The sequence below is a fragment of the Sorex fumeus genome, unplaced genomic scaffold, assembly GCF_029834395.1.
Source record: "Sorex fumeus unplaced genomic scaffold, SorFum_2.1 ptg000098l, whole genome shotgun sequence".
NCBI classification, from domain to species: domain Eukaryota; kingdom Metazoa; phylum Chordata; class Mammalia; order Eulipotyphla; family Soricidae; genus Sorex; species Sorex fumeus.
In genome coordinates this window covers 22,624,256-22,642,682 of record NW_026606155.1, presented here as the reverse complement: position 1 = coordinate 22,642,682, position 18,427 = coordinate 22,624,256, and the positions used below count along the sequence as shown (strand labels likewise).

The following is an 18,427-nucleotide window of genomic DNA, read 5'->3' as shown; positions in this document are numbered from 1 at the left end:
CAGGAGTACTTACTGAGTGCAGAGCCAGAAGTAACCTCAGCTTCCAGGCACTGAGCCACGCCTACACTTCCAGCCACTCCACTTCATGCTACGCGATTTTTACATGCTAAAAATCACAAGCTGTCCCCACCAAACAAGCCTTGTTCAAAATGCAACTATATGAGCAAAGGAGGAAATGTTTTAAATCATTAATTTTAAAGATTTTTTTTCATGCAACAATATATAACCAAAAAATAAAATTTGAAAACTGCACAGAAAGGAAACAGAAAGAATAATTAAGTTTCACTGCTACTAACATTTTGACATACAATATACAATCAAGAAAGTACTTTGCTTCGAGCACAATATATAATATGCTTTTGCGATGAAAAAAGGTTAAAAGCAATCGTTTACATCTAACAGGAACTAGAAAAGACATTAGCATTAATTCTACTTTTTTATCCTTACTTTCACTTACCTGTTTGTTTTGTTTTTTGGTTTCTGGGCCACAACTGGTGATGATGGGCTACTTCAAGCTCAGGGCTTACCCCTCAGTGCTCAGGGGATCATTAATGCCAGGATCAAACCCAGGCTTCCAAATATTCACTCAGTCCACTGAGCTCTATCTCCAGCCCCTACTTACCTGTCTTAAGGAAAGTGTCTGAAGATGGCTGGCCCACCAATATCCAAAATTATGGATGTGGATCAAGATCCTGGGTTACCACAGAAGCTGTACTGGTCCTCTTCCCTGGAAGAAGGGGCTTAACCCCCAAATCTGAAATTTTTAAAGACAGAAAATGCTAAATATAGTCATTCTTTTAATAACATAATTCAGTACCTCTAACTGAATGGGAATTGACAAAGTGGGTTTTGATTACGTAGAAGTGAATGCATAGGTTTCACTGAATAATGCTTCAGTAGGAAATATGGATAAAAGTTCCACTTATTTCTTAACTAGTTATAAGATCTTAGTGTGAGACTTGAGACTTGTTAAGTCACAAATTCCCTGTAATCTAATCCTTATCATATGATAGAGATTAGGGCACAGCATTAAAATTTGAGGTTGAAGCACACAACAATGTTGCTTAAAACCAGAGTGCCAGCTTTATATCCATGAGCCTCATCTTTAACATATGACATTAGCCTATTATTCCCCCCAAACAAACAGGATCCCCAGTTTCACAATATATGAAACTGGTGCTACAACATAAGTGTCAATACCAAACACTGAAACAAACAGCATCAAAAACTTGAGATGGGTATAAAATCTGGGTTCCAAATACAGTTATTATTCTGCCTTATCAAAGATAAGAACTTTGAGACTTCTCAACTCATACTTTAAAAAAAATTATTGAAGAACTGTGATTTAAAAAGTTATTGGTAGTTGAGTTCTAGGCATATAATATTTCAATACCAACCCCACTACCACTGTCAACTTCCCTCCACCAGAGTTCCCATATTCCTTCTCCACCCAACCCCCATCCCATCCCTGCCTGTCAACTTGACAGACACATTAAAAAGTTTCAGTGGTAGCAGCTTAGATCTAATGTTTCCAGCTCTGTGTTTGGGATAGATGGCTACATCACTCATCACCAAAGATACATCTTTTTTTAAAAGGTCAAGTGTGATGGGGGGATGGTGGGTGGGAGGGATACTGGGACCCGTGGTGGTGGAAAATGGGCACTGTAGAGGGATGGGTGTTTAACCATTGTACAATTGAAACCCAAGCACAAAAATTTGTAAATCTACAAGCGTACCTCATGGTGTTTCACTAACAAAATTTTTTTTAAAAATGTAAATGATGGAGAATAGGCACTGGTGGAGGGATGGGTACTGGATCATTGTATAACTGAAACCCAAGCACAAAATTTTGTAAATCTACAACTGTACCTCATGGTGTTTCGCTAATAAAAATTTTAAAAAATAAAAATAAATAAAAGGTCAAGTGTTCGAGCTGGAGAGATGGTATAATAGATAAGCACTTGCATTGTTTGCAACCATGTTGACTACTGGTTCAAATCCCTGGCACCAAAACCTGGATTCAATGGTTCCCTGAGCACTGTCAGGAAACACTCCTGAGCTTAGAACCAGAAACATTCCGTGAGCACTGTCTGGTGTGGCCCAATTCCCTCCTAAATATTCTTTTAAAATAGATTTTAAAAATAAAACTTCGAATGTGCATTAGATAATGTTTCTTAAAATCTAATCCCTGAAACAAAACAGGCATACAACTATCAACAATGTTTACAAAGAGATTGTTGCTACTTTTTTAAAATTACAATGGCTTCCTTTATAAGACAATGTAATAAATAGTAGCAACTGTTTTTAAATATCCTAAAATGTCAAAAAAAAAAAAGATATAATCCTTAAGGCTGAAGAAATAATACAGCAGGGTAGGGAACTTGCCTTGCATGCAGCTGACCTGGATTCAACCCCCAGCATCCCATATGGTCCCCGAGCCTGCCAAGAATCCCTAAGCAGAGAGCCAGGAGTAAGGCCTGAGCACTGCTGGATGTGGCCCAAAACTCAAAGAAACTTCTTTAAAGTAATTTTTTAAAAAGCTGTAGTCCTAGGTAAATAATAAAAAATTCTTTTTAGAAATTCTTGTGTTCGGCATTGAGAGGGTCAGAGGGATAATACAGCGTTGGTAAGGCACTTGCTTGCCTTGCATGAGGCCAACTGGGGTTCAATCTCCAGGATCCCATATGGTTCCTCCCCATACCCATCCCTCGTTCCCCAACCCCACTAGCACTTCCAGGAGTAATTGCTAAGTGCAGTGACAGGGGTAATCCCTGAGCACCACAAAGTATGGCCCCAAAACAAAAAAATAAAATGAAATAAAATAAACTGCTGGCCTAGTTGGTAGAAAATTGCTAAGAGGGGTCTCCGAACCTTCATATCAGTGTTTGAAGACAATAAATAAATGCAAGATAAACAGCTTTAAAATATATACAAATCTGGTAAACTTAAAAGGAAAAGAATGGTAAATTCTGAAAAAGTTTATCCATCCTGAACAAACAGGTCAATAGAAATCAACAATAAAAATACAAACAATAAATGATAATATTATTATTTTATTTTATTTTTTCAGTTAAGATTTCCTAAAAATTCTGAACAAAATGATTAAATTCTGACCAAAACTATAACATTACAAATCAACAATGCTGAACAATACTACAACTTACTCTTGGCTTACTTAATAGCTGCATTCCTGGAAAATTCTATGACTATTAAAACTATGTTAAAAAATACTTTGGGTTTAAATGCAAAACAGGGTTAGTAACATATAAGTATAAACCAGTTTTTTATCCATGAGATCTAGGAAATGTTCCAAAACTCATGTAGAGTTGTCTCATACCTTATAGGATATACAGCATTCTTGGTTAACTAAATTCTGCTAACTAAATCCCAAAGCTATATCCATCCCACAAAAGATGCAATCTCAAAAATACAAAACTTCTTACTATCCCCACTGAGAAAAGTAGCTAAGTTCAGGTTCAAGGAGTTATTGCAGGAGGTAAAGCATTTGTCTTGTGTGCAGCTGTGGTGGCCACAACCCTGGTTTGATTCCCAACACTGCACTGCACCTGGTTTCCTGAGCACTGCCAGGAATCACTCCTGAGCACAGAGCCAGAAGTGGCCCGATACCAAATACAGTGCCCTGGCAATGGCTTAGAGGACCATATGTAGTACCAGAGATCACAGAAAGGGAGCCCCTTCCTTCCACATCCTTCCACAGCTCTCCTGGATGTAGCCCCAAAACCAAAAATATAAATTAATGAATTAATTAAGAGGCCAAATCCCAAGGCAGTTACTAGAGAAGCCCTGTTTACATGGCACCATGATATTTATGTAAAGATAAAGTCTAACAAATTTCTAACTTTGGAAAAGGAGGACTTTTCATGCTTCCTCATACAATCCTCATGTGTAAGTTATTAGGGGAAACATAAAAGTAACTCTATAATAGTCAACCTAAATAAATACATTAAACCAAAGGCTGGCAGTCTTTTTTACTCTCAAGAATTTAGAAGTACCTGGGGTCAATCCTGGTGCTGTTCAGTCCAGTGGTTGCTGGCCTTATAGCTAAAGATTGGCCTAGTGGCCCAGTGTTGTTCAGCTCAACAGTACTTGGGTTTATCAGGGCTACACCCAGCAAAATCGACAGTCTTTTTACTCATGATAAAATATTTAAGGGTGCTGTTATTCTTTTGCTTAAATACATCCAGTGACCCACTGAAACATGCTAATATTCAGAGTGTATTAGGACTCATGAAGGACCTTTTTATGGAAATCTCTAAGAATAGAAACCATTATGTGCATAAAATCAAACATTCACTGATAATAAATTGTATTTATTTTAAACAAAAATTTCAAGACCTGGGAGCCAGAGAGATAGTACAATGGGAAAGATGCTTGCCTTTCATGCAGCTGACCTGGGTTCAATAGCCTATATTGTCTCCCAAGCTGCCAGGAGTGATTCCTGAGTGCAGAGCAAGGCGTAACCCCTGAGCACTATACCAAAAAAAAAAAAAATTTTTTAAGACCTCTACATTCTGTTATGCAACCAACCCACATTTAAGTTAAAGTCTAAGGCAAAATCTCTACTTTAAGGCACCTTTTTCTTTCTCATGGGGAGTTACATTACTCTTTTCTGAAGTAACACTCCAGAACAAATTCCATAACTGCTAAGAAACTACACACACTGCGCTGAATTTTCTGTGGAGTGTATAATGGAGTGTATACGCAGTAGACCATGAAAGAATATATAACACTTGAGTATCTTTAAAACACTACCATCAGGTTGAAGTACAGTTAGTAGGACACCTGCCTTGCACACAATTGACCCAGGTTCCATCCCAACACCACATATGGTCCCCCAAACCTGGGTACATAGCCAAGTGTAAGTACTTAACACTGCTGGATGTGACCCCCCCAAAAAAAATTTTTTTTTAATTTGAAACTTAAAACACTATCATAAATACAAAATTAAATACTTCAATACTTTATTATATTAGAAACTGCAATTCATCCTAAAAAATATCCAATTCTAGGTTAGTACATAGATTACATCTAGATTTAAATGCCTTACCCGAAAGCCTTTAAACATACCATATATGCTAGACCACTGGTGGAAATGTCAAATACTGGTTCACATGTAACTGTTTATTTTTGGAGAGTGGAGGGTCAGGCCACATCAGCCATGCTTAACGCTTCCTCCTGACTCTGCACTAAGGAATCACTCCTGCTGGGCTATGGGGACCATATGGGGTGCTGGGGATCAAACCTGCGTCAGCCACGTGAAAGGCAAGCGCTCTATCCACTGTACTATATCTCCAGACACACATGTAACTTCTTAAACAAAGCAACTGTCAACAAATTACAGAAATGAAATATAATAGCTAGTAGGATAGCATATAGGATATAATATATATATATATTATATCCTATATGCTGGTCTAAAGATTTACGTAGAAGTGTAACTATAATCTCATTTTGTCAGCACAAAGAAACACTTAGAGAAGGGTTATAATTCCAGTTTTAAGAATGAAAACACGTGGCTTTGAAAATGTAAAAAAGGTTCCAGTCAAGATAACTCTATAAAAATAAATGTATCTGGGGACTGGAGCGATAGCACAGCAGGTAGGGCATTTGCCTTGCATGCGGCCGACCCGGGTTCAATTCCCAGCATCCCATATGGTCCGCCAAGCACCGCCAGGAGTGATTCCTGAGTGCAGAGCCAGGAGTAACCCTGAGCATCGCCGGATGTGATCCAAAAAGAAAAAAAAAGTATCAAATATATAAATAGTGCCTAACTGGCTCAAAAACATAGATGTCTCCCATGTAGTGATAACCAGCATAAATGCAAAATGGTACACAGTGCTGAAGCAACAGCTCCTGAACTAGAAACAGGCAGAGGCAACTGAGTTTGGCCTCCATGGGGTACAGGGACTAAAAGTGTTCCATATTAAGACAGAAGATCTATCAGATCTAAATCAGAGCTAGGGCTGATTACCTCACAAAGAAAACTGCTTGCCAAGTCTACCTGGGTCTATTGTCTATAGGATACAATTCCGAGAAAGACCTCAAGGCTGCAGAACAATGTTTTAAAACCAAGAAAGAAATGTATTCACTCTGTGACTGAATCTATGCAGTATCATATGTGGATATTATCTGCACTATCACCTTTATCTCTAAGTGGCAGGAACTCTATGCCTGGTTCTAGAACTGGGGTCCAGAGGTGAGTATAAAACTACTATCCATAACAAACAAAACAAAAAACCTACTATCCAAAAAGGAAAGTGAATATAAAGGGACATAAAATTAGTCAAGAACCATTAAAGCTGCTATTATGTTATAAATAACATTCCATTCTTCATTTTCCGATTGTTTAACTATTTAAGAATGTTTCCAGGTCAGAGATGTAGTTCAGTGGTATTTGCTAAGCATGTATGAGACACTAGTTTCTATCCCTGGCACCTCAAAAACAAAAACAAAAGTTTCCAATGTTTCCTCACACCCATCAGAACAAAATAAATCCTCTACTATTTAGGGCAGATTTGGGTAATGTTCAGCCCTTGGGCTACATAAGGCTCCTTATGTGGTCAGGCCTGGTCCAGTGATGGGGCGTTGTTGGTCTACACTGGCCCAACTCCCTATATTGTATGGTTCATGGAAGTTACAAATATCAAGTGGGCCCTTGGCCCTTAAGACAATCTGAAAGACTCTAACATTATTTTCTTGGTGGGTAGGGCCTTGAGGGGAGCACTATGAGGATAGTACCACAGTATAAAATAACACTGGTTTATCCTTTCCACCTTGCCACAGGGATCTTGGGTTTATTGGGTTATTCCCATCACAGTGCTCCCATTCCTCTTGTTTACTTGCAACTTCTTTCTTTGTCCTCTGTTGACTTGTAAATACTGTTTTTCTCTTCTCCTTAAGTCCTCTGCATAGTTAATTCAGAGCAATGTCCTTTTTTGTATGAGGACAAGAAGACAATTAATGCTTTCGTAACTTGGGAATTAATTGACTCCAGATAATATTACCTCCGGAGCATCTGTTCTCTCGATCTACGCCTCAGTTACTCTTACTTCCTAGCACTCCCAAAGCAGGGTCCTAGATGGGACCCAGGGAAAGCTGTGACCGAGGGCATCAAAATGGGCCTGGCCAAAGTGCCATAACGCTTAACTATAAGTTAAGGGCATGGTCATGGACAAAATACAATAACTAGATTCGGACCCTACTAGTGTTAAGAATAATTAATCTGACCTGAGCACTGTAGTCTGAGTCTGTGGCAAGATGTCCCCAGGAGAGTCACCCTACAAGCTCAATGTATCTCTTACTGTGTCCATACAAAATAACTAATATTAAGTAGAATTAAGGGGGTATGGTGCCGCCAGCAGATCAATCTGTACCTGTGAGGTGAGTGCATCAGCAGCCTGATGGCACCTTCAGACTTACAGATACCCCAAAACTGCTGCTGTGCCTTTGGCCAGACCCCAAAAACTTGGGGCAAAGAAAGCAAACAGCCAAAAGTTAGGTATGTGGGAGACACACCCACAAACCACCTCAGGCTCAGCTATATAATTGGAGGCATGGCCTCTCTGGTTCCTGATCGAAATGTTTAACAGCCATGATCCCAGAGGCTCAGAAACAAATCTCGAAACCCAACGGCTTTTGGCAGAAATGGGTCCAGTCCCTGCAGTAGGTTACCGGCGCTGGGCCACCCCAGGTGGGAATAGGTTTCGTCCCTTGGCCTGTTCCCCCTGGCACCCTTTGGCCGTCATCCTCCAGAGGCCACTGGACAGTCAGGTTTGGGCCCACAGTGAGGAGACACATGGGGCCTCACGGGATGGGGGTGGAGCCGTCCCAACGAGACCCCAAGTCACCACCCATGAACGGCCTCTCTGGCTCCTGATCAAGCTGCTTAATGGCCATGATCCCAGAGACTCAGATCAAGATAGAGTACAGAGGTACGAGAAAGGGGGACAGAGTGAGAAGGATGTAGGAGAAGAACTCAGGAGCAAGAACGCAGAAAGACAACAGATAAAGCTTCGAGATGAAGTACAGAGAGATGAGCGGGAGAGCAGGAGGCAGGACAGGAATGAAGGGTGGTGTGAGACTAGAATGGGGGGCTTAGTGAAACTGGAACAGGCACGTGGGGAGAAGGGAATAAAGGGCAACTGATTATCAACCAGTTTGGCCCTTGTTTCTTCCTTCATCTGCCCATGGCCTGGGCCGACCCAGTGGGGGAGCAGCCTGAGTCCACCAAACCTGGGCGGAGAGAGGGAGAGCTGCTGGAGCTTTCCCTATCCGCACCGGTGATTATACACTAGGGAGCATTTGAATTTAGACCAGACATTTGACAAGTAGGTTCTCTGCACTATTCCTCCAGGCCTAACGCTCCAAAACCTAGCAACACGCTTAAACTTCTACATTTCCAACAAATCATTAATCATGATGATCTGAAAAGATTTTAACACAATAATGTTACAAAACCTTTCTTACTACAAACCTTGACAACTCCCAAACGAAACATTTCCTGAGTTAAACCAGATTTTCTGGTTTAAAGAAGCATCTTTATAGCTAAATATACCATGTTGAAGCAAACTTTAAGTACTACAGGATCTCTCAGTTTCAGTCCTTCCCATTATCAACCAGACACAGGGCTTTCCTAAACTAGGAAGGGAGTGGTTTCCAGTTTTAAGAGTACACAATTGTAAAGTTCTGAAAATAAAAAGTCTCTATAAAAAAGAACTTAGAATAGAAAAGTGAATTTTAGTAAAACAACCAAGTGCTTAAATTCGAGGTCTGCTTCTGTCACAAACTAGCTGTGTGACTCTAGCCTAGGCTGGGTCCAGAGCAACAGAACTCCGAATAGGTCACTTTCCTTTCTGTGTGGCCAACCCATGTTCAATACCCAACTTCACATACCCTGAGTGCAGAACCAGGAGTAAGTCTTGGCCAGGTATGGCTCAAAAAACACAAGAGGGGCTGGAGCGATAGTACAGCGGGTAGGGCGTTTGCCTTGTACGTGGCCCACCCGGGTTCGATTCCCAGCATCCCATATGGTCCCCTGAGCACCACCAGGACTAATTCCTGAGTGCAGAGCCAGGAGTAACTCCTGAGCATCGCCAACTGTGACCCAAAAATCCCAAAAAAAAAAAAAAAGAAACTAAAATAGCTTAGGCTTCAAGTTGTTTATCTATGAAACAAGAACACTTCAAATCTCTTGGACTCTACTCATTCTAACAACGTAACATTCTTTTAAACATATGATAGGAATGTTTGCTAAACTAGACATATTCAGCTTTTCTAGTATTTTCAAGAGCTTCAAATATCTTTACAAATGCTAATGATACTTACCTACCACTTTCTCAAAATATGTCAAACAGAAATTTTAAAAATATAATTCATGATTCAATAAAAAATTTTTAAGTAGTTTTAAAAAAACTGTGATTCAATAAAAAATAATAAAAGTAGTTTTAAAAAATACATTTCATTGATAGTCTTACTAAATCCCTGTGTATATTCATGTATGAATACATATAAAAGGTGTATATTTGATTTGGGGCCACAGTCAGCAATGTTCCAGCTGACTGAGGGTTGTTTCTGAAGGTACTCAGACAGGGGACCATGTGTGGCAGAAACAGAACCCAGGACTTTCCATGTAAAGCATATATTCTAGCCTTTTGAACAATCTACCTTGCCCCAAGAATACTTTAAATATGGCAATTCATTTCCTAGGTGCCAAGGATGTGATGGTACAACATACTGGCACCGATTAAATAAAGTTCACCTGATATACTTTATTTACTCCCCATGACATATTCAATATGCCGAACACAGTAACAAGTCTCACAATGAAGACGTTACTGGGCCCGCTCAAGCAAATCGATGAACAATGGGAGGACAGTGCTACAGTGCTACACAATATAATAAATATATATTGAGACTGAAAAACATCTGCAGTCATAAGAGCTTGGAGATGACTCACAGGTTAAAGTGCCTGACTTGTAAGTATGAGACTATCTTGAGTGCAATCCTGGATACACCACATGCATGAAGCGTAATCTGGCATTTCTATGTTTTTGTTTTGTTTCAGTTTGGAAGCCAAACTGGCAGTGCTCAGGACTTACTCCTGGCTCTCTGGCTCTGCACTTAGGGATCATTCCTGGCAGAGCTGAGAAGACCATAGGCGGTACTGGGATCAAACCTGGGTGGGTCAGTCACATACAAGACTAGCACCCTACATACTATACTATCTCTCTGACCATGATCTGACATTTCTGCTGTCTATATCTAAGAGCTGTGGTATCTGTTGTGTTTTTTTTGGGGGGTAGGGTGGGGGGAATCTGGTTGAGGGGGGCACACCTGGCAGTGCTCAGGTCTTACTCCTGCCTCTGAGCTCAGGGATTGCTCTTGGAAATGCTCAGGGAACCATATGAGATGCCGGAGATAAAACGCAGGTCAGACATATGCAAGCCAAGTACCCAAATGCTGTACTATCACTTTGGCCTTGAGCAGTGGTGCCTGCGATTCCCAGTCCCACAAGCAATTTCCAGTCACACTATATCTAAAGGGTCCGACTCCTGGTAAGCATAGCAATTAAAAGATGTACAAGTACCACAACCAGAACTGTGAATCTCAACAAGTATATGTATTAGCACTACAATTAAATGAGTGCAATCCTCAGCAGGCATGTGTACAAACACACCAACATGATACATGATACCAACCATAAGCAACAAAACTATATGGGCAAGCACCACAATCAACATGTGCATGACCCACATTCAACACTATCAACATGTGCATCACCCACATTCAACACTATCAACTGAGAAAAAGGGACAGGGGTGAAAAATACATACAGCCATGTAACCATCACTAACTACAACTAAGGTACAGAGGGGGAAAAAAAAAAACAGACAATACAGATTACCTCCCAAAAAAGTTTCCTCATGCATTCTGTACCAAACTATCCTCCTGCTCCCTAGCAACCACTGTACTTTTATACCTGTCTCTATACTTTTTCTTATACTAAAATTTCTAAAAGTAGAATCATATAGGATGTGGTATTTTGGGGGGGGGGGAAGATGGGAAGGGGGGGTGTATGGTATTGGGCAACACCCCACAGTGTTCAGGGTTAACTCCTGGCTTTGAGCTCAGGGATCATTCCTGGTGGGCTTGGGGGACCAAATGGAATGCCAGGGATCGACCTGGGTTGCCCATGTGCAAGGCAGATCACTCCGGCCCTGTATATGGTCTTTTGAGTCTGTCTTCATTCACTTAGCACAATGCATTTGCTCTCCGTGCACATTGTTGCATGTGCCACCAAACAGTGTGAATGTCAATTTACCAGCTGAATTATATTTCAGTTTGGGACAGTTATTACACAAGCACATAGCTCTCTGAATAGTATATACCTACAAATACACCATTAGATCATTACAGTAAGATCATTATTATTATTATCATATAGTTTTCACTTTTTTTTTTTTTTTTTGCTTTTTGGGTCACACCTGGCGATGCTCAGGGGTTAACTCCTGGCTTTGCACTCAGGAATCACTCCTGGCGGTGCTCAGGGGACCATATGGGATGCTGGGAATTGAACCAGAGTCGGCCGCGTGCAATGAAAATGCCCTACCCGCTGTGCTATTGCTCCAGCCCCAAGTTTTCACTTCCTAATTTGATGAAAAAGTTTTTGGAAATTGTAGCTTCAAGCAAATATTACAAATGCAATTTTATCAGAAGCTAATTGTTCAAAGGTTTTTGTTTGTTTTGGTTTTTAGGTCTGTCTGGTATTTTTTTGTTTGGGAACCACCCTGGCAGTGCTCAGGGATCACTTCTGCAGCCTGGGGATTGAAACGGGGTCAGCCTCATGCAAGGCAAGCACCCTTCCTGCAGTACTATTTTTCTGGCCCCTACCACAGGCTAATATAAACAAGAGTTAAGTACTTAAACAGGATCAGTAGATTTCTGATTACAAAACCATCATCAAACTTTGAAAGACAAAACCCCAATTCTAATATTAAACAATATTGTGTATTAATTAATTTCCAATTCATTTATTCCAGTTCAGAGTCTCAGGTGGCCACAAATTATCCCAGCAGCTCAGGAGGCATAACAGGATTCACGATGCCCATTTATTACAAATCAGGTGCATGCACACACACACACACACACACACACAAATAATTATTAGAGACACCAATAAAACTAACCTGCACAACTCTGGAATGTAAAGAGAAACCAAACCACAAAAAGAAAATCCACCAGTACTGGAATACCTACAAACTCCATTCTTCAGACAGTGGTCACAGCAGTGAATTAATTTCCCCTTTTATCAATGTTATAATAAAAGAATATTGAACAAAATGCTATTATCCAACTATCTGCTTTGCATAAGAACCTGACAGACTGTTTCCTAAGAAGACCGAACCAATGATGAATTCAGAAGTTTTAAGAAAAATAAGTTTAGATATTATGTTACAAATTTCATAGCAAAATCACAAATAGACCCAAATATTTATAAGAGGCATTTTCCTGTGTCCTGCATATAGAAAATGAAATTAACAAAGGAAGCTGATTTGACAAATATTTATATTTACCAAATATACAAGGATTTTTTAAACAGACTTTAAAAAGCTATATGTGGGGGGGAGGGACATGCTGGTTAAGGGTATGATGTTAGCACACTGTTATGTACAAAAACCTATCATTAACAGAATTGTAAATCACAATGCTAAAACTAAAAAATTAAAATAATAAAAATTAAAAAGAAATTTAGGGTTGGTGAGATAAGTACAGCTTGTAGGGCACCTGCCTTGCATGCAGCGAACCCAGGTTCAATCCTGGTACCCAGTCCTTCCAGGAGTGATCTCTGAGCACAGAACCAAGAGTAAGCCATGAGAATTGCCAGGTGGAGGCCCCAAAACAAAACAAAAAATTTAGAATACTACCACCAAAAACTTAAAACTCATGTTGGATGAGAAATATAGCTCAAACAGTAAGAGTACAAATCTAGTAAGTGCAAGGCCTTAAATTCAACCCCACCCCTGCCATCCATCCCCATATCCTGCACTCCTGGGTGTGACCCTGGTGAATTCTTGAGCACCACTAGAGTGGCTGTGCACCCACAGAAACACTAGGTATGGTCTGTATAAACAAAATACAATAAAAAATAAATTTTCCTGTCTAGATCAGGAAAATGTCTCAAAATTCTGGCACATATACCAGTGCATTCATAAGACCCTAAGTTTGATCCCCAGTACCATATGGCCCGTCAGCACTGCCAGTATATATCTGGTGATTCCTTGCAAAGCTGGGCCTAAGTAGTACCACATCATCAGACCCTATCACTGAATTGGCCCTATCACAACTGCCAGAACTAGAACTATAGTGCAGAAGGTAAGGCAGTTGCCTTGCATATGGGCAACCTGGATTCAATTCCCAGCACCCAATAGTCATTCAAGAAGTAATTCCTTACACAGAGCAGGAATAATCCCTGAGTACTGCTGGATGTGCACCCTCCCTACCCACCCCTGCCAATAAAAACAAATAAAATCCACAATTTTGAAGTCAAGTATCACCCAAGCACTGCTAAAGAGGCTCCCCCAGAAAAGTTTTGTGTTTCTGAGCCACACCTGAAAATGCTCAAGTTTTACTCCTGGCTCTATACGTAAGAGATTACTAGGCAGAGCCTAGGAAACAATAACTGGAGCTAATGATCAAACCCAGGTTGGCTGTATGCAAGGCAAGTACCTTACCACTGAGCCACATCCCTGACCTCACTTTTTATTTTATCCATTTAGATTTCACAGATCATCCACAGCCATTTTACATTTCCTAATTCAACTTCTCCCATATCTCTCTCCTTGAATTTCCCAGCAAGACTACAGTTAACCGTCTCCAAACAGTTACCAAGCAGTGACATCAATAGCACTGCACTATAGTACTGTTCTCCTGTTGTTCATCAATTTGCTGGAGCGGGCCTAGTAACATTGTGAGACTTGTTACTGTGTTTGGCATATCGAATATGTCACAGGTAGCTTGCCAGGCTTTGCCATACTCTGGATGGCTTGCTGGGCTCCCCAAGAGGGGCGGAGGAATCAAACTCGGGTCGGCCGGGTCGGCCGCGTGCAAGGCAAACACCCTACCCGCTGTGCTATTGCTCCAGCCCCCCCAAAAAAAATAATGAATAAAATTAAAAGTGAAGAAAAGCGAGCAGAGCTCTGGCCTGAAGCAGTGGAGGGGGTGAGTCCTGCAGGGGTGCCCCAGCAACACGTGTCTGAGCTCAAATTACACATTTATGTATACAGGTTTTTGTCATACCGAGAGTATCTTGCCCACATGGCAAAGCCTGGCAAGCTACCCGTGACGCATTCGATATGCCAAACACAGTAACAACAAGTCTCATGATGGAGACGTTACTGGGCCCGCTCGAGCAAATCGATAAACAACGGGAGGACAGTGACAGTGACAGTGACAGTGTCATAAATGCAGCAAAGCTAACAGCTTCACCTACAGCAATATTACTCTAAAAGCTCCATGTACTTGCTGTTTTATAGTTTCTTCAACCTTAAATATCTAACCTCTCCTCTTTTCTATATCTCCACTCCTCCTGAAAATTTTTTTATTTGTTCATCATGATTTATAAAGCTGTTGATAAAGTTTCAGGATGGGACTGGAGCAATAGTACAATAGACAGGACACTTGCCTTGCAAACAGCAGACCCAGGATAGATTCCCAACACCCCATATTGCCCCCCAAGCCCTGCCAGGAGTGATCTCTAAGCACAGAGCCAGGAGTAAGCCCTAAGCACTGCCAGGTATAGCACCTTCCCACCACCAAAAAGAAAGAGAGAGTTTCAAGAATTCAATGTTTCAACTCTAAACCTATCACCAGTGTCAATGTCCTACCAATGCCAAGATTCTTTCTCTCTCCGCACTTCACCTTCTAACCTCTCACCTGACACTTTCACTGCTCTTACCTTGCACATTTCGGGCATTCAATGTTCCAATTCTAAACCCACCACCGATGTCAGTGACCTTTCACCAATGACTCAAGATTACTTCCCTCTCTCTACCTTCCATATTCTCACCTGATATTTTCATTGCTCTTACTCTGCACATGACAAACCACAAAGGTTAACCACAGTTCAATCCCCAGGGCTGAATATGGTCCCCTGAGCACTACCAAGTAAGTTACAGTTCTGCCTCTCTTCTCTAGTCTCTCCCATATTCTAACATGACATCCTTTCTCTTTCTTGAAAATTTATCGATCCAAAGCAGGATTACTTACCCTGCTTACTGGTCCTCTTTAAAAAATAAATAATAAATAAAAAGTTATTTTCCCATAGTGCTCCCTCTATTTCAATAAATACCAAAAAAGAACTTAGAAATAAACCTTGACTTCTTTTTCTCCTTCACTTCTAATTTAGAAATTATTGGCACTGTAAAAACAAAAACATCTAACCTATCAGTAAATCTTAAAAACTCACTTGGGTGTGGTGTTGGAACAAAGTACGTGTAAAACTCTATTACTGACATTATTGTAGCATGATGCCTAAATAAAACTTGGAAGAAAAAAATTTTTTCCAGGAGTGGTACTGAGCACCAGGCTAGGAGTAGCCCCAAGCACAGCCAGGCCTGAACCTGCCCCGCCCCCCAAAAATGGGGGGACCAGAGAGATAGTAGAGCAAGTAGCCATTTGCCTTGCACATGGTTAAACTGGCTTTGATCACCGGCATCTCTTATGGCTCCCTGAGCACTGCCAGGAATAATTCCTGAGTGCAGAGTCAGGAATAACCCTTCAGCATCGCTGGTATGCCTCCCCCACAAAAAAAAATTTAATTCTACCAAAAAGTATTTCAAATCTACCCACTTCTATCTCTACCTTTACCATCTTTCTAAATCGCTCACAGTGCTTTCCCTCAAGCTTTCCTATAATTCAATTAACAGCTTACAGTCCACAAGAGTGTTAATCATATGTAATACCCTGCTTAAAATTTTTTAATTGCATTTGGGTGGAGCAAGGAGTCCCACACCCAGTGGAGCTCAGAGAATCATGTGGCATTGAAGACCAAATCCAGGGCTCCAGCATGCAAGACATCTTGTGACTATGCTCCAACCCTTTAAAGACATCTTCCTGATCAGCATTCTAGTGGAACTGGAACAACAGAACAGTGGGAAGGATTCTTGCCTTACACATGGCAGACCAGGGTTCAATTTCCAGCATTGCATATGGCCCCTAAGTATCGCTAGGACTAATTCCTGAGTGCAGAGCCAGGAGTAACCTCTGAGCATTGCTGGTGTAGCCCCAAAACCAATAAATATAAATAAATATAAACAAAATCTAAATCCCAGAGCTTGATCCCTGGCACCACATGTCCCCTCTCCAGCATAGCGAGATGTAGCCCAAGGAACCTGAGCAACGCCAGGTGTGGCCCTGGTAGAACCCAGCACCAATGCATATTCTGGCCACAGCCCAGTTGACCCAGTTGGTTAAATATCACCAGGAGTAGCACCCAGTCCCCCTCTGCACTTGGGAAGGCCCTTCATTCTCAAAAAAAAAAAAAAATCTAAACCCCCTATAGGCACTGCATGATCTGGCCTCTCTTATGTAACCTTATCTTAAAAACTATTACTCAAGGCCAGAAACACAGTACAGGGGCTTAGGCACTTGTCTTGCACACAGTCAACCAGGAATGACTCCAAAGCACCAAACCTAGAGTAGCTCATGAGCACTGCCAGGTTCAGCTCAAAAGCAAAGAAAAAAAAGACTAAGTCAAAGTCACAAGAATTTTGTTCTCAGTATGTGCATAATCTAGGAGGAAAATTAACTATAATAATGTATAATTAACTATAATAATGCAAAGCAGAGAATATGCCTTTAAATGCTGATACAAAGAGCTATCAAAAAATAAAGGGGCAGGAAAGTGACTCAGCAGTAAAGCACATACCTGGGGTCAATTCCTGGCACTGAAAAAAAAAAAAGATAAAATGAGAAGAAAGTGATAAGGAAGTCCTTATGTAAGAGGATGGTTCTATCATATCTTGGAAGATTAAGAAAGTGAAAACATTCAAAACGGGCCAAACATCTAGGGTACGGTGCCGCCAGCAGGTTAATCTGTAAGGTGAGTGCATCAGCAGCCTGATGGCGCCGTCAGACTTCCAGATACCCCAAAATTGCTACTGTGCCTTTGGCCAGAGCCCAAAAACTTGGGGCAAAGTTTACCAAGAAAGTAAACAGCCAAAAGTTAGGTATGTGAGAGACACACCCACAAACCACCTCAGGCTCATCTATATAATTGGAGGCATGGCCTCTCTGGTTCCTGATCGAAATGCTTAACAGCCATGATCCCAGAGTCTCAGAAACAAATCTCAAAACCCAACAGCTTTTGGCAGAAATGGGTCCAGTCCCTGCAGTAGGTTACCGGCACTGGGCCACCCCAGGTGGGAATAGGTTTCGTGCCTTGGCCTGTTCCCCCTGGCGCCCGTTGGCCGTCATCCTCCAGAGGCCACTGGACAGTCAGGTTTGGACCAGCAGTGAGGAGACACGCAGGGCCTCATGGGATGGGGGTGGAGCCGGCCCTTTCCTCCCAGTCCCAATGAGCCCTCAAGTCACCACCCACGAACGGCCTCTCTGGCTCCTGATCAAGCTGCTTAACGGCCATGATCCCAGAGACTCAGAAACAAATCTCAAAACCTAGCGAGTTTTGGTAGAAATATGTCTGGACCATGCAGTAGGTTACTGTCGCTGGGCCACCCCAGAGGGGAAAGGGTGCTGTCCCCCCCGCCTGCTTCCCCTAGGCAGTTCGGTGACTGCCATCCTCCACAGGCCATTGGACAGTCAGGTTTGGACCCACAGTGATGAGACATGCAGGGCCTCACAGGATGTGGGTGGAGCTGGCCCTTTCCTCCCCGTTCCAACAAGACCCCAAGTCACCACCAACGAACGGCCTCTCTGGCTCCTGATCAGGCTGCTAACAATGGCCATGTTCCCAGAGACTCAGGAACAAATCTCGGAACCCAGCAGGTCTTGGCAAGAAATCCCTCCAGATTTAATTGTTAAAATTTCGGAATTTCAAAATCACGTGGCACATGACTCATATGTTATTCATAACCAGCAATAGGAAACAATTTGTCTACTGTTGCCTTTTCAGCAGATCTGAGTGTTTGGGTAAAATCCCAAATAATTATGGTGGATCTGGTGTCAAAATATTGAAAGTAATCAAAGTAGAGAGAGAGTAATGTGGAAATCATCTGCCCCACAGGTAGGGGGAAGGTGTGGAATTGGGGTATACTGGGGCTTTTGGGGGTGGAGAATGAGCAGTGGTGAAGGTACAGGTGTTTCATTGTATGACCGAGATTTAAACCCAAAAGCTTTGTAACTGCTCTCTCGGTGATTCGAAAAACAAAATTATAAAAAAAAGGGGAAAAAA

General features: G+C 41.5%; 1 protein-coding gene across 8 annotated transcripts in view; it reads right to left on the bottom strand.

The window, feature by feature from the left end:
• The window catches only part of NUMB (NUMB endocytic adaptor protein), a 141,807-nt gene that overhangs the window by 105,003 nt on the left and 18,377 nt on the right, over positions 1-18,427 (bottom strand). For all 8 annotated transcript variants that reach the window (XM_056133686.1, XM_056133692.1, XM_056133685.1 and 5 more), the window contains exon 2: positions 623-754. The gene's annotated coding sequence lies outside the window, so the exon portion shown is untranslated. The remainder of the gene's footprint in view (positions 1-622; positions 755-18,427) is intronic.